This window comes from Elgaria multicarinata, chromosome 2, assembly GCF_023053635.1.
Source record: "Elgaria multicarinata webbii isolate HBS135686 ecotype San Diego chromosome 2, rElgMul1.1.pri, whole genome shotgun sequence".
NCBI classification, from domain to species: domain Eukaryota; kingdom Metazoa; phylum Chordata; class Lepidosauria; order Squamata; family Anguidae; genus Elgaria; species Elgaria multicarinata.
This window is the reverse complement of record NC_086172.1, coordinates 33,531,265-33,546,839: the sequence shown is the minus strand read 5'-3', so window position 1 is coordinate 33,546,839 and position 15,575 is coordinate 33,531,265.

Below are 15,575 nucleotides of genomic sequence, written 5' to 3'. Positions count from 1 at the left end.
ATAAAAAGTAAAAGAAAGACAATTTTAAAAGCAAATTAAAATTATTCAATTTAAAAACAAAGGAGCCAGAAAAAACAGTGGCTAATCAGTTGGGGAAGGCTTCTCAAAACAGAGATGTTTTCAGGTGGTGCAGGAAGCAGCCAGGTTTTGGGGCCTGCCTGACCTCCAGGGGCAGGGAGTTCCACAGAGAAGGGGCCACTACACTAAAGGCTCTTCTCCTGGTGGATTCCAGCTGGGTCACAGGAGCATGGAACCACCAGGAGCATGCCCTCCAATGACCTCAGCTATCGGGCAGGTTGGCAAGGGAGAAGGCCCTTTTAGGTAGCCTGGTCCCAAGTTGTTTAGAGCTTTGTACCCAACCATGGCAAAAAAAAGAACATATGCCTCACATGTTTTCCCAATCCATATATCTATTAATTATGAAAATTGGCACAGAGTTTACTTAAGAATGCACCTGACCTTTTCTGCTTCCATATACAATTTAAATGGAAGCGTCAGCTGGAGTTTAACAAAATACAGACAACCAATAGACTGCCAAATGTCTTTATGGGGTATGTCTGTAGAGAAATACAACATCCTCATGTACGTAAGACACTAGCTGATAAAACTGTTTATCTTAAGGCTGATTCTTTTCTCTCTCTCCCCCACCGCCTTAACTGAAATGTTCACATACTGGAAGATCAAGACATGAAAGGGAATTTTCACCACTTTCAAATTATCTTTTTAATGACAGCAATGAGATTAACAATTTGAGAAATGGGTGTGGTAGAATACTGGCCTTGCTAGACATAGGAGATGTTTCAGATATGCTGCTGCCATTATAAGGCTGCAACCACACACACACTTACTTGGGTGTAAGCCCCTTTGAACTCAATGAGACTTACTTCTGATGCACAGGATCATTTATTTATTTATTTATTTATTTATTTATTTATTTATTTATTTTATTACACTTATATACCACCCCCATAGCCAGAACTCTCTGGGTGGTTTACAGAAATTCTAAAATTGAGATAAAAACAAGTATACGAAATTTAACATTTTAAAACACAGAACATACACACATAAAGCATTAAAAACCGTTAAAAAAACTAAACATGTGGGTGATTAAGATGTGCTGCCATATGCCTGGGCAAAGAGGAAAGTCTTAACCTGGCGCCGGAAAGATAGCAGCATTGGCGCCAGGCGAGCCTCATCAGGGAGATCATTCTACAGTCTGGGGGCCACCACAGAAAAGGCCCTGTCCCTCGTTGCCACACTCCTAGCCTCTCTCATGCTGAAGATACAAACATATAAAGCAAATCAGCAAACAAATATGATTCAATGTAGCTCTATCCTGACTTAGGGTGACCATATGAAAAGGAGGACAGGACTCCTGTACCTTTAACAGTTGTATTGAAAAGGGAAATTCAGCCAGTGCCATTTGTATGCATGCAGCACCTGCTGAAATTCCCTCTTTCTCACAACAGTTGAATCTGCAGGAGCTATACTAGAGTGACCAGATACAAAAGAGGGCAGGGCTTCCGCAGCTTTAACAGTTGTGACGAAGAGGGAATTTCACCAGGTGCTGCATACATACAAATGACACCTGCTGAAATTCCCTTTTCAATACAACTGTTAAAGATACAGGAGCCCTGTCCTCCTTTTCATATGGTCACCCTAAGCCAGGATAGAGCTAGATTGAATCATATTTGTTTGCTGATTTGCTTTATATGTTTGTATGTTCAGCACGATCCTGTGCATCAGAAGTCTCATTGAGTTCAAAGGGGCTTACACCCAAGTAAGTGTGCGTGTGGTTGCAGCCTTATAATGGCAGAAGCATATCTGAAACATCTCATAGATTAATGGGAGGTCATTTAGTTTTGTTAAGTCTGATAAACTGAACATGATTTATCTGAACTGATTGGTAACCTTTTATTACTTAGCTTGAATAGTAATTCAAACGTTAGAGAATGATTTATTGGATTGTGAATAGCATTTGATCATTTTCTTTAATTGAGCAAGTTTAAATTTGCTAAGGATGACAGAAGAAAGTAGGATGCTAAAACTCCAACTGATTTTTTCTGATAAAATGCCTGATCAGTCTCATTACAGGTTGGACTCATGGCACAGCGACAAGCAAAGTGGATGTAGATATTCTCATCTGTGTAATGTTGGAGCACATGGAGTTAATCCAGCATTAAGAAACTCTTGTGAAATATATGAGATTAAACTCTGCAGGTGCATACTTATGTTTGACAGTGCAGATGCATTCCTGTTATCCAACACGTAAAGACGACAATTATTCTTTTAAAAAAAGCTTTTTTATATTTTAATGTGTCTGCAGGAATTTTAATAGTTTAGATAGATCTGTTCACCCACACCACCCCTCTCTCTATATCCCCCTTATCTCCAAGGTAGATGCAAAACTCCTCAAACATATTTCACAATCCTTTTATGGCTGACAGACGTTTCCAGCACATTTCAGAAATGTTTTTGGTTTTTGTGCTAATGTGTACCTGGGAGAGGTTTCTTCACACTGGCCATAATCCAATCACCATTGATTTTCAGTATGCTTAAGACTGTAATGCAGCCTTTCCCAACCCGACCCCCTCCAGATGTGTTGGACTACAACTCCCATCATCCAATGGGGTGCTTTCACCCCCTGCCAATTCCATTACGTCCTGGCAATTCCCTCCTGGCAAGCAGTGGATCCAACCAATTCCATTGCGCAAGTGGAACCCGCTATTTACACAAGAGAGATGTAGCACTTCCTAAGGGAAGCCCCAAAAGAGCAGAAACACTTGTTTCTGGAAGGAGGCAGTTTATGCGAGCCCCGCTGAACTGCCTCCTTCTGGAAATGAGCATTTCTGCTCATTTTAGGTGGCCCCAGCACTACACTGCCATTGAACAAGTAGTGGGGGCCACATGCGGAATACAATTGGTGGGGTGGAAGAGAATCAGTGGGGGCAAAAGCACCCCATTGGATTCTGCCCATTTCCCCCCCTTCCTTCCTGCTGCCAACTGTAGTAGTAATAGCATCGAATGTCATACCAACAGCTGCCTCTTGGCAATCATCATTTCATTATTTTATTTATTATTTATTTATTGTATTTATATCCTGCCTTTTTTCCTTCAAGGAACCCAAGGCGGTGTGCATAATCCTCTTCTTCTCCATTTTATCCTCACAACAACAATCCTGTAAGTTAGGTTGGGCGGAGAGTCTGTGACTGGCCCAGTCACCCAGTGGTTTCCATGGCTGAGTGGGGACTAGAACTCGGATCTCCCGACTCCCAGTCCAACACTTTAGCCACTACACCACACTTTTATTTACCCAGAATGCCCCCGATGCTCTGCCATTATGGGGGGGAAATAGCAGCCCTTGCTGGGAACCTCCACTTCTACCAGAGAAGGCAACGCCTACCCAAAAAGGGGTATGCCAATGGCTGGGATAACAAAAATGCACCCTATTCATCATTACCATAAGTAGTCATTTCTTAAAGAATGAAAATTGAACCAAAGAGGTCAATGTCTCATTCATTACAATACAAATGTCCAAGACCGCAACTTATTTATTTATTTATTTATTTAAGGATTTTTATGCTGCCATTCAGCCAAAAAAGGCTCTCACGGCGGCTTACAAAAGTATTTCTTGACAGTCTACACTAGTAATATCTAGGGCAGAAAAGGGACAAAGCATGAATGTTGAGATAGGAATGATGAGCTGGCACTGAACAGATCCTCCAGCTACACTTGGTTCCAAGAACAAAAGGTTGGAGGGGAGGCCAAGACTAACTACGACCATGGAGCAGAATATAATCCTGATTTGCTTACATAAACTTGTTGTGTTGGTCTTTGAACAAACATGCACCCTCCCCTTTTCCTTCTGAAGGCAAAGCAGAAGGAGATGTTGGGAAGCAAGCACAAAGGTTGGGCTTCACCATAACCAACCAATCATAGTTTATTTTGTCTTCGCAAATTGTCATTATACGCAAACATTGTGTATCACCCTAACTTGAAGATTAGGAGAGAATCTACACCAGTGCTTATCACGTTCTATTTTACCACTGAAAACGTTATATTTTCTGCCATTTTTAAATGTAAAAATGGCACACTGAGGGATTAAAGCATTACTTACCTTTCACTGTGACATTATCAAGTCATTAAAGCAGGACACACTGTTTCTTGTCTAGCTCTAGCTTGGAGTTTCTGTTCGGCATACGTTACAGTGTTCCGCCCACTTCCTGTTCTCCTGCATTTGCCCTCCCACCAGGAGAAACGCAGGAAGTACTGTTGGATGAACAAAGAGCGTTGAAATTTAAAAGACACAGAGCGATAACGACGAAAGGGGGGCACATATGGCCTCATGCAACGCAATGACAAAAAAGAAAATATGTATCGCTAGAAAGGAGAAAACAATGAGGATACAATGTTACAAAATTAGCGTCCTGTGTCCCAATGAGGTATCGTAACCCATCATTAATGTTATTTTTCATAAGTGTAGATCCAGCCTTGATCTCAGGGCCTGTTTTCCAAGTTGCTTCACATAATATAATTTGTTGGTTTTGATTACAAAAATAAATAAATAAATAAATAAATAAATAAAATATGAAGTTAAGGGCACAACCCTATGCATGTTTAGACAGAAAAAAGTTATATAGTTCCCAGCATGCACCCAACCAGCCATGGCTGGCTGGCTGGGCCATACTGGGAATTGTAGGACATTTTTCTGTCTAAACATGCTGGGGTTGTGCCCTAAAGAGATCCACATTTTGATCCACTCAAAAATAGTCTATTAAATTGTTCATCTTCCAAAGATATATAGGACAGAGCTGATCCAACATCAGTCATTAAAACATTAAACATTTCATTCCCCCTGATTCAAAATTCTATTGAAGAGAACATCCATGGCTGCAGATGTTTTAGCTAAGGTGCTTTCCAAGTAAGTCAAGCCAAGCCAAAGGACAGGAGGTTATGAGTTGTGAATCCAAATCGTATATAAGTGGTTTATTTTAACGCTGCCAACAAGTCAGCAAAAATGTTGTTTCCCAAAACATGAAGCTTCGAAACAGCCATATCTTATCTAAAGAAGAAATAGTAATAATAATGGTGGTGGTTGTTCTGGGGAGTTATATTTCCCCATGCAGAGAAAATCCAAATCTACATAGGGCTATTAGAAAAATCTAACATTTTGAAAAGCCAATTTGGGAAACCACTTCATTTTGTCACTTTGTGGCCATATCTGCCTTCATTTTGATTCTGCTTTGTAAGGGTTGTTGCATACCACATTGATTTTAATGGGAAAATCACAACGTACCTATAATATTTACCATTCTTTTTGATTTTTTTTCATCCAACACTGAATTGGATGAAATTTGCAGGGATGAAGCTTGCCATATCTCACACTTATAGGACCTGGAGCGTGTGTGTCGATTAAGGTTAGGAGTGTCTATTAGGGATAGAAACATCTGTATTCTGGTTTCTCTTTTTTCAGTATTAAGTTTGGCTCATCCTGTACTTGGAGACTTTTTCCAGTCTTAAGTATTGTTCATATGTGTTTTTGTATCCATTTCCCTTAATAGATGCGTTTTGTACACAATTTTGTCTAATATATACATTTTGCAAGCAATTTTCCTAAAATAATGCACTTTAATGTTAGTTTTGAGATATATAGGAAGCAAAACTAACATTAAAATGCATTATATTAGGAAAAGTATACACATCCTGATAGATGTGTTGTGTACTTGTGTACGTTTTTGTTTGGAGAACTAAGTTCCAAAATTTGGAGATCTGTGAATTTTGCATGGTTCAAATGCAAAATTAGGTTTGCATGAAAATGCAAAGTGAGTGATTTCCCCCCTCCCCCCAATTCTGTGCAGCCGCTGTAAAGAAGGCAAACTCCATGTTAGGCATTATAAGAAAAGGAATTGAGAATAAAACAGCCAGTATCATACTGCCCTTATACAAATCTATATATTTGTATATAGACATGATAGAGGTATACAAAATTATGCATGGTGTAGAGAATAGGGATAGGGAGACATTTTTCTCCCTCTCTCAAAATACTAGAACCCAGGTTCATCTCATGAAGCTGATTGGTGGGAGATCCAAGACAAATAAAAGGAAGTAGTTCTTCACACAGTGCATAGTTAAATTATGGGACTCACTACCACAAGTTGTAGTGATGGCCACCAATTTGGATGGCTTTTAAAAGGGGGTTGGATCAATTCCAGGAGGAGGTGAAGGCTATCAATGGCTACTAGCCCTGATGGTTGTGTGCTATCTCCAGTATTCGAGGCAGTAAGCCTTTGTGCACCAGTTGCTGGGGAACATGGGTGGGAGGGTGCTGTTGCACCATGTCCTGCTTGTTCATCCCTGGCCGATGGCTGGTTGGCCACTGTGGGAACAGAGGGCTGGACAAGATGGACCCTCGGTCTGATCCAGCATCAGGGCACTTCTTAGGTTCTTACGTGTTTGTGTGTGTTTTGTGCTAGACACCTTTAAAAAGGTTTCTTCTGCCCTGTGCCGTTGTTGTTGTTGTTGTTCTTGTTGTTCTTGTTGTTGCTAAGCACTGGAAGCAATGTCAGGTATTATTCCATTGGCAGGAAGATAGATCAATCACAGTGCTGACTCGGTGAGTCACCCCCCACCCCCAAACCCCTTCCTGGCATTGTCCTTATAAGGAAAAGGTCCCAGAGTTATTTGGAGATTATTATGTATTTAGGCATAGGTAAGGCAAAACAAAGCTTCTAAAATGTAAATGAAGCTTCACTCAGCAACAACCCTGCATCTCCCTGAGTGGTTCATTTCCAGCTGCTTTGTATATACCTCATTTGCCTCCTGGATTGTTTTAAACTTGACTACCAAGCAGCCCTGATTTCTTTTGGATCTGAATCAAATCTGAAGCAATTGTGTACACAGTGCTAATATGAAGGATGCTCGTGCATTAGTTGTCCTGCAGAGGGTTGGACTGATTGGCTTTTCGGTCCACGGCAGTTCTAAAAATGGGAGCTTTCACTCTGTAGTTTAACCCATGGTTTTGATTTTGTATGCATGTCTCCACGTTTGCATATCTCCCCGCCCCACCACGTCTATACACAAATCCTAAATGGTTAAGAAGCCATATATATTTTCCTGCTTTACAAAAACTTCAATAACTCTGTGATTGCTGTTATTCATGTGGGTATGCTCAGAAACTTCAAAGAGCTCGCAATATCCAGGATTACATTTCTAGGCATTCTTTGGAGTGGCGCGCACAGCAATATTAAACATAAAGCTCTGACTTACGGGCAAAACAGTCTGCAAATATGATGGTATGTGGATATATTAGACTGTGGGAGAAGTCTGTCAGACATTAATAGCCCGATCGCAGCAAGAGAGAAAGCTTGTTGCAGCTGCCTGACCTGAATTAACATGCTGGGATGACAGGCTGAGAGAAAACGGGAGAAACACCCCAGGAGAAAAGGAAGAGTGAGCTAAACGAAAAGCATATTCAGAAATACGCCTAAAACTTTGACGGCCCTATAAATCTGGAGAAAGAAAATAGATACGTATTATTCATAACTTTATTCATTTGTTTAGGGCCTTTATCTCCTGCGTTTCTGTAATACGATCAAATGCCAGTATTCTTACAGATTAAAAACAACAATCACAACAACAACAAAATATTGAAATATAGCAATAAAAGAAATAGCACTAATGCATTATCATAAAAACTGATCTGGGATTGAGGCTGGACAGAAGTCTATGGGCTTCCTCTTATCTGTCTATAGGTGATGCAGAGTGTTTGTTTCCATATAGGGGTGGGAGGCACTGACAGTCAACGGGGAGAAAGCACTGACAATGAAACTACATGTTACCTCTGTTGCATGGTGCACAGCTACGTCTGGTTTTTCCTTGTTTGGGGCTGGGTTTGGGGAACCCAATTGGGATCAAAGCTGTAGTAATGGAGGCTTTGGGCCTTTGCCCCCTTTGTGCTCTCTTTCTGCCCCCCTACTTATGTAGGGAGCCCATTTTAAGGAATGTGCTCCCTATCTAAGTGTACAAACTTGCACATGTTCTACCAGACATTCATTTTTGAAAGCGACCTTTTGCAACTCTGGAGTTAAGGTGGCACAGGAGAAATGTACCCCATGGGATGTATGAGGCATTTGTTTCAGTTCATTTTTGATCAGGATTTAGTCAGTTTGCAGCTTCCAGACCGATCATGGACTCAGAAACAATCTGCGGTCAAAGTCAGAGCTTACAACACAATTCGTGAACTCAAAAAAATGTGTTCAATGTGTGTTTGCGTACATTTGAAAAATAAATGCAAATATACTTCAATAATGGGGAAAGAATGTATATGTTTCAAAGACGTGCATGACTGATGCCTACATTTGGAAGAATATGCACCAAAATATGCACAGATTTTCATGCAAAAAGAAAAAGAAATGTAATCTGATAGGGATTTGAGTTGGAACAAGCTTTGAGATGGAATTTAGAGAACTTCAGCAAGCTCAAGATTTATATCAGTTTCCCTATGTATATCTCTTAAAATGGGGCTCACTGCAGGGCATCGATGCCTATAGCAAGGCACGGACTGGGGTAGCCAGGCTAGGGGGAACCTAGGCCAACTCCAACCTGGGTGAACTTAATCTGGTGTCAGCAGTAGAAACCCTTGATGATGATGATGATGATGATGATGATGATGATGATGATTTATTTATTTATTTATATAGCACCATCAATGTACATGGTGCTGTACAGAGTAAAACAGTAAATAGCAAGACCCTGCCGCATAGGCTTACATTCTAATAAAACCATAATAAAACAATAAGAAGGGGAAGAGAAAGCAAACAGGCACAGGGTAGGGTAAACAGGCACTGGGTAGGGTAAAACTAACAGTATAAAGTCAGAACAAAATCAAGTTTTAAAAGCTTTAGGAAAAAGAAAAGTTTTTAGCTGAGCTTTAAAAGCTGCGGTTGAACTTGTAGTTCTCAAATGTTCTGGTAGAGCGTTCCAGGCATAAGGGGCAGCAGAAGAAAATGGACGAAGCCGAGCAAGGGAAGTAGAGACCCTTGGGCAGGCGAGAAACATGGCATTAGAGGAGCGAAGAGCACGAGCGGGGCAATAGTGTGAGATGAGAGAGGAGAGATAGGAAGGATTGAAGAAGAGATAGGATTGATCTGATGGGCAAGGAACCTGGTGATGACACCTGGTTCTGGCAAGGAAGGAGTCTAATGATTTCAGCAGGAAGAAAGCTTCCCTAAGTAGGCCAAGCTTGGAGTAATTTCAGCATGAAGCCTTTCCTTTGGGACCAGAGACTCTGAGTGATTCCTGCAGCTGCATGGCACCTTCCCCCTGGGCAACAGATTACAAGATCCATCTGAAATTATTAGAGAAGCATTACATCACTTCAGGATCTATTGAAGATGGATATTCATGATGGATCATTGGGATTAATAAAGCTAGCCTACACATCTCTTGCGAACAATAATAAATCATAATTATTATTTGATATTATTTTATCATAATTATCCAGCTGGACATCAGGAAAAACTTCTTGACTGTTAGAGCAGTACAACAATGGAATCAGTTGCCTGGTGAAGTTGTGGCCTCTCTCACACAAGAGGCCTTCAAGAGGCAGCTGGACAACCATCTGTCAGGGATGCTTTAGGGTGGATTCCTGCATTGAGCAGGGGGTTGGACTCGATGGCCTTGTAGGCCCCTTCCAACTCTGCTAGTCTATGATTCTATGATTATATAAAACATTATCATAAAAAAATACCAACAGTGAGCTCAAAAAAATGGCCTCATCCACCCAAATCAAACAGGCTTACAGTACCTATGCATGTCTACCCAGAAGTAAGGTCTAATGAATGTGTTCTTAGGTAAGTGAGTGTAGTTTTGCAGCCCTAAGAGACCAGTTAAAAGTAAGCAAAGTGGGAGCATGTTGAACCTCTCTTTGGAGGCTATTCCATAGTTTAAACTAAGGCAGGATCTACACTACTGCTTTAAAATGATTTATAACAGTGACAACTGTTGGGGCCCAGGACACACTCCATAAACAGTTCTCAAAATGTTTTCAAAGTGTCATATCTTGCTTGGTGTAGATCGGCCCTTAAGAGGCAGTTTCTGTCTTGAATGAAAGTAGAATGAAAGTGAGGTCTAGATTAGCAATTGTACATAAAGGGAAAAATCAGATTACTTTTTAAAAGCCACTATTTACAAACAAATAACTGTGTGATTTTATTATCTGGAATTGTCTTTGCTGAACAAAAATATACTTCTGATTTTACATATTTAAACGTTTACAACCTTTATCTATGGATGATGATGATGATGATGAAGAAGAAGAAGAAGAAGAAGAAGAAGAAGAAGAAGAAGAAGAAGAAGAAGAAGCTGCTGCCAGTGGTACGTACATGCAAATCCGTTGCTTTGTTTTTGGAAGCAACTTTCCACACCTGTATCTGATTCAAATGCAGACATACATCTGGACCCCATCTGGAGCCACCATCTTTTAGGTGTAATTAGCTGCTTGAAACTAGAACAAGATCAGGGCCCATATATCTTAAGACATGGGTAAAACATTTCTTGATGATTCCAGTGCAGGACTGGATTCAGTAATGTATTGGCGAACATTTGTGTATACACAAGGAAGATGCCTTTGGAACGTTCCTCAGCAGTTGTATGAAACTCCACCAAAATGAATCACCTTCTCAGAAAAATCAAGCTTTTAAATACGTTTCTGAGCCAAAGACCAATCTTCATGCTATTTTATATTCATTGCTATGACTAATTAGGCCCTGGTTTTGAACTTGTTTTAACAGCAGATTTCTGTCTTGCCATGATTTGAGTCCTGCCCAGACCATCTGTGACGATTTAGATTCTTAGGCCGAAATTCAACCATCCTACTTGAAAAGCTACAAAAGCCCTTGGGAAAATATGTTTTTAATTTATGGAATAATATTGGAAGGTTTACAGGTGTAGGACATATTTTCCTTGCCTTAAGGATAGCTTAATTCACAATGTGTTGGGCAGAAAAATTGTGTTTCATGGAGGTTAATTGATAAGCTGTTTTTGTAGGTCTAAAATGACAGACTTCGTGAGGGAGGTGTCATTACTCAATAATGAAGCACATGCTTTGCATGTACAAAATTCCAGATTCAGCATCTGGCATCTTGTAATAGAATCACATATATAGTAGGTCTCAGAAAGGTCTCCATTTCAGACTTTGGAGAGCAAATGCCTAATGAGTAGACAGTACATGACTAAATGGACCAGTGTCTAAGGCAGCTCCCTACCACTTCTACCTTAATCAACTCAAGAAATTGAGACTTAGGGCATGTCTACACCAGCCCTACTGTATATCCCGGGATCATTCTGGGTTCATTCCTGTGCATCCAAATGCCACACAGGGGATCCCGGAAGCAGGCAGGGACAATCCCTCCGTTTTCCTGGGATAATCCTTAGGTGTAGAAAGGGCCTTAGAATTTCTATCAACCATTTTCTGGTGGTGGACCCATTTGTTCTAGGGTAAGCTATATAAGACAAACAGTTCAGTAATTGGTCAAATAAAATATATCCTCTTACCAGATCCTACCAGATTATTTATGCAAGCTTGAAACTGTAGCTGCTTCCACAAGACTTCAAAATCATTTATGTTCTCCAATTTAAATCCGCCTATGGGGAAAAGGACATGACTTGCATTAGAACAACATTGTAGTAAAGTGCACCCCTACGGTACAGATTGTAGGTAGCCCAGCCCTTGCTTAGAGGGATATTGCAGTGGCGGAATATACCTGTGCCTCTGGGTTCATCTATACCAAGCAGGATATTCCACTATGAAAGCAGTATATAAAAGGCAGGAGCCACACTACTGCTTTATAGTGGTACTGAAGTGCACTGACAACTGTTGGGGCCTGTGACACATCTACACCAAGTACGATATAACACTACGAAAGTGGTGTATAAAAGGCAGGAGCCACACTACTGTTTTATAGTGGTATGGAAGTGCACTGACAACTGTTGGGGCCCATTGACACATACTATATACCTCTTTCATACCGCTATATCCTGGTTGGTGTGCCTCCTGCCTTTTATATACCACTTTCATAGTGGAATATCCTGCTTGGTGTAGATGAACCCTCTGTGTGTCTGTTAACACCCTAACCCCTGCATATGCACACGTGCAACCTGCCATTATGATGGGCATGTTACTAGAAAGGCATTCAGATGTGAAATCCTTGAGCCATCCAAGGGCTGGGTTCATACATAGCAAAGGGTTCCTCACCTTGCCCCAACCCCTAAAAATATCTGGGAACTGCCCCACCACTCACACACTAGAGTGTATAATATTAGAGCTGTGCACGGACCCCCCCGAACCACTTCGTGGCCCGATCCGGAACTTTCGGATCGGGCCCAAACCACTTTAGGTCGATCTGACCCTCCTCTGCTCCATGGAGCAAGATCCAGAGGGGCAGATCGAGATTTTGCCCCCTTCCCTACTTACTTGCCTCCACAGTGGGCGGCGGAAGCAGGTAAGTGGGGAAGGTGGGACAAAATGGGGGACAAATAAGCCCCCTTGCCCCCTGCCCCCTTTCCTGGCTCCGTCGCTGTCACCGCATGGACTGCGGCAGCAGAGCCAGGTAAGCCCGTCTCCCCGCCACTTACCTGCCTCTGTTGTGGTCCGGCACCAGCTTCAACTGAGGCCCAGGCCTCAGTTGAAGCCAGCGCTGGACCGTGACAGACACAGGTAAGCCCCCTTTACCTGGCTCCGCCGCCATCACCGCATGGACTGCGGCGGCGGTGGAGCCAGGTGAGCCCCCCTCCCTTCCACTTACCTGCATTCGGAGCTCCGGACGGAGGCGAACCGCTTCACCTCAATCCACAGCTCCCCCGACCTGATTCGGATCCACCTTTGGCGGAGGCGGATCGAGTTGCTCCGCTCCGGATTTGCGATCCGAATCAGAGCGGAAGCACAGCCCTATATAATATCAACCATGTATGACATTGAATGCATTGGAAAAGTAGAAGAGAACAACAACGCGATCATAAAGAACCATTTGACCCATTGCTCACCCCACTCACCCACACAACATGTCCCAGATTTTGCCACGTTCCTTGCAAAGGAGTATCTGCAGCAGTTTCGGATGGGGGGTAACCCAGCAGCCCATGCTTTTACTCTCCCATTGGCATGGCAGCTTGAGTACACAGCCTGTAATTGCAATCTGGAGTTTTAAGAACGGGAAAGAGCAGGAATTGAGCTTGTTCTGCTGTAGCAAAGAGACAATTCCCTTTGATTTGCCCTGCTGGTGTTGTCTTCTCACAGCAGGTATTTTGCCCAGCTTCTGATGCTCTCTCACAAGAGCCCAATTGTCACTTCGCTGCGTCTTCCCCGAAAAGTGATCCATTTCTTAGCCTGGTGGTTCTTCTGGCTATCTTCCATGAGTAATTCTGTGGTTCCAGCCAGCAATCAAGAAGTCTCTCAGTGCCCTTCCCTATTCAAGCTTTCATTTTAGAAATGTTTTCTTTTGCTACCCAGGGTTGTTTTAATTATGAGGAGGTCGTTTAAATTTTCATCAGGCTAATCCCTTTCTAGGAAGTAAGGATGGACGCATCTGTCAGTTCCACTTCCTCTCACATTTGACATTTTTAATCTCAAGTTCTTTCCATCCTGTTTATGAAGGCATTTGAAAGGTTTGGTAAGTTCTTATTAAAAATATATATGAATCAAACTAAATTCTCACCCATCCCTAGTAGAAAGTTGAGCCACATTCCAAACTCCCAAAATACAGCTTGCTTGCTTCTAATTTCATTAATTTTCCAAATACAAACAAACGATTCATCAAATTTAAGTCTAGTTATTGAAAGAGGGTAGTACGTCTAACATTTCCTCCTTACTTTATGGACAAAAAGTATATTTGGAATCCATTGGCTGTTTGGAAGTTTTCTTTATGCTTCATAATAACAAACTATATTAGGCACTTTTACATAATCTGAGGAAATATTGCTCCATATGTCCTTGATTTACTTACATATTCATCAAGGTCATTGCTACAAGAACCACAGAATATCATTGTGATGCATGTAACATTGTACTAATGGGGTTTCATTGCCTAGTTACTTTTTTTTAAAGAAATCCTTCCGTTCAGTCTACACAATTCAAATCCAGACACACAACCCAAGTATTCGTCAACTGGATAACGACTTACATATGCTCATAATATCTCACAGGAGCTTTTGAAGAGGTTTAAAATAAGGCTGGGTATGTGTGTGAATGATCTGATATGAAACATGAATCTTCTAAATATTCTTTAAAATCTCCCCAAGTTTATAAGAAGGGAAATTAGTGCACCCAAGAGTGTTTCAAATTGAAATATAATTGGGCCAGGTATACTATGAATTTGTGGGGGCGGGGGTAGACTTAAGAACATAAGAAATGCCATGCTGGATCAGACCGAGGGTCCATCTAGACCAGCACTCTGTTCACACAGTGGCCAACCAGCCATCGGCCAGGGACCAACAAAGCAGGATACAGTGCAAAAGCACCCTCCCACCCATGTTCCCCAGCAACTGGTGCACACAGGCTCTACTGACTTGTAGGGATGAACTGTGCAAGCTTTAGATTTAAATTTATTTGCAGACATTGCCCCTCATCCTCTTTTCATATGTTACATCAGAGTCAATCCCCCTTCTCCCCTATGTGTGTCAAAACTAGGAAAGGGTGTCATTTCAGGTTTATTCAAATACCACCTCCTTACTATTCCTGCCAGTCAACCCATTAGCAAATGGAACAGTGTCTTCAAGCCAAGGCAAGCCACATGTTTCTCGTAGGGCTGTAAGCTTTAATCAAGTAATTGATTACATTAATGGATTTTAAAGTTTTTGGTTGACTAAGCAGGTGCTCTTATTAAGTGATCAGCAGATTTTTTCCCCTTTTAAAAATAATGTTTAATACATTAATGTGTAAAAACTGTGAGGCCTTTTGGAGAAGAGGCATTTCCACCTATGTGAGAGAGCAGAAAGAGCGAGAAGCAGGAAATGCTGGCTGGAAAACAAACAGGCATCAAAACTAGAGCCAAAACACATGTTTTTTTCATTTCATAACTATTGATTTTACTCATATCCAAATCTAATTTTCTTTATTGATTCATTAATTGACTATGGTTGCAATCTTTTGCAAGTTTCCCTGCAGTAAGCCCCATCAAACACCCTTGGGATTTACTTCAGATTACATAGAGTTGTAATCTGCATTATAAGACCCATAAGATTTCTTTAATGTGGTACCTACCTACTAGAGCATCATGGGAGCTTTCCACATAGGCAGTTCCCACACTGCTCCAGTAAGCTCTATAGGAAGGAATTTTGTGGTTCCCCTAGGAGCTGGTGATATTGGTATGAGAAGGAACCATGTCATTCATAGGGATGTAGAAAGCTGCTTCATTCCATCAGACCATTCCATCCACATAGCTCAGCACTGTTCACACTGACTGACAACAACTCTCAAGACCTACCTGGAAATGCCGGGGATTGAACCAGGGACCCTTTGCATTCAAAGCATGTGCGCTGCTGCTTTGCTACAACCCATCTGCTGACTATTTACCAGACCCATG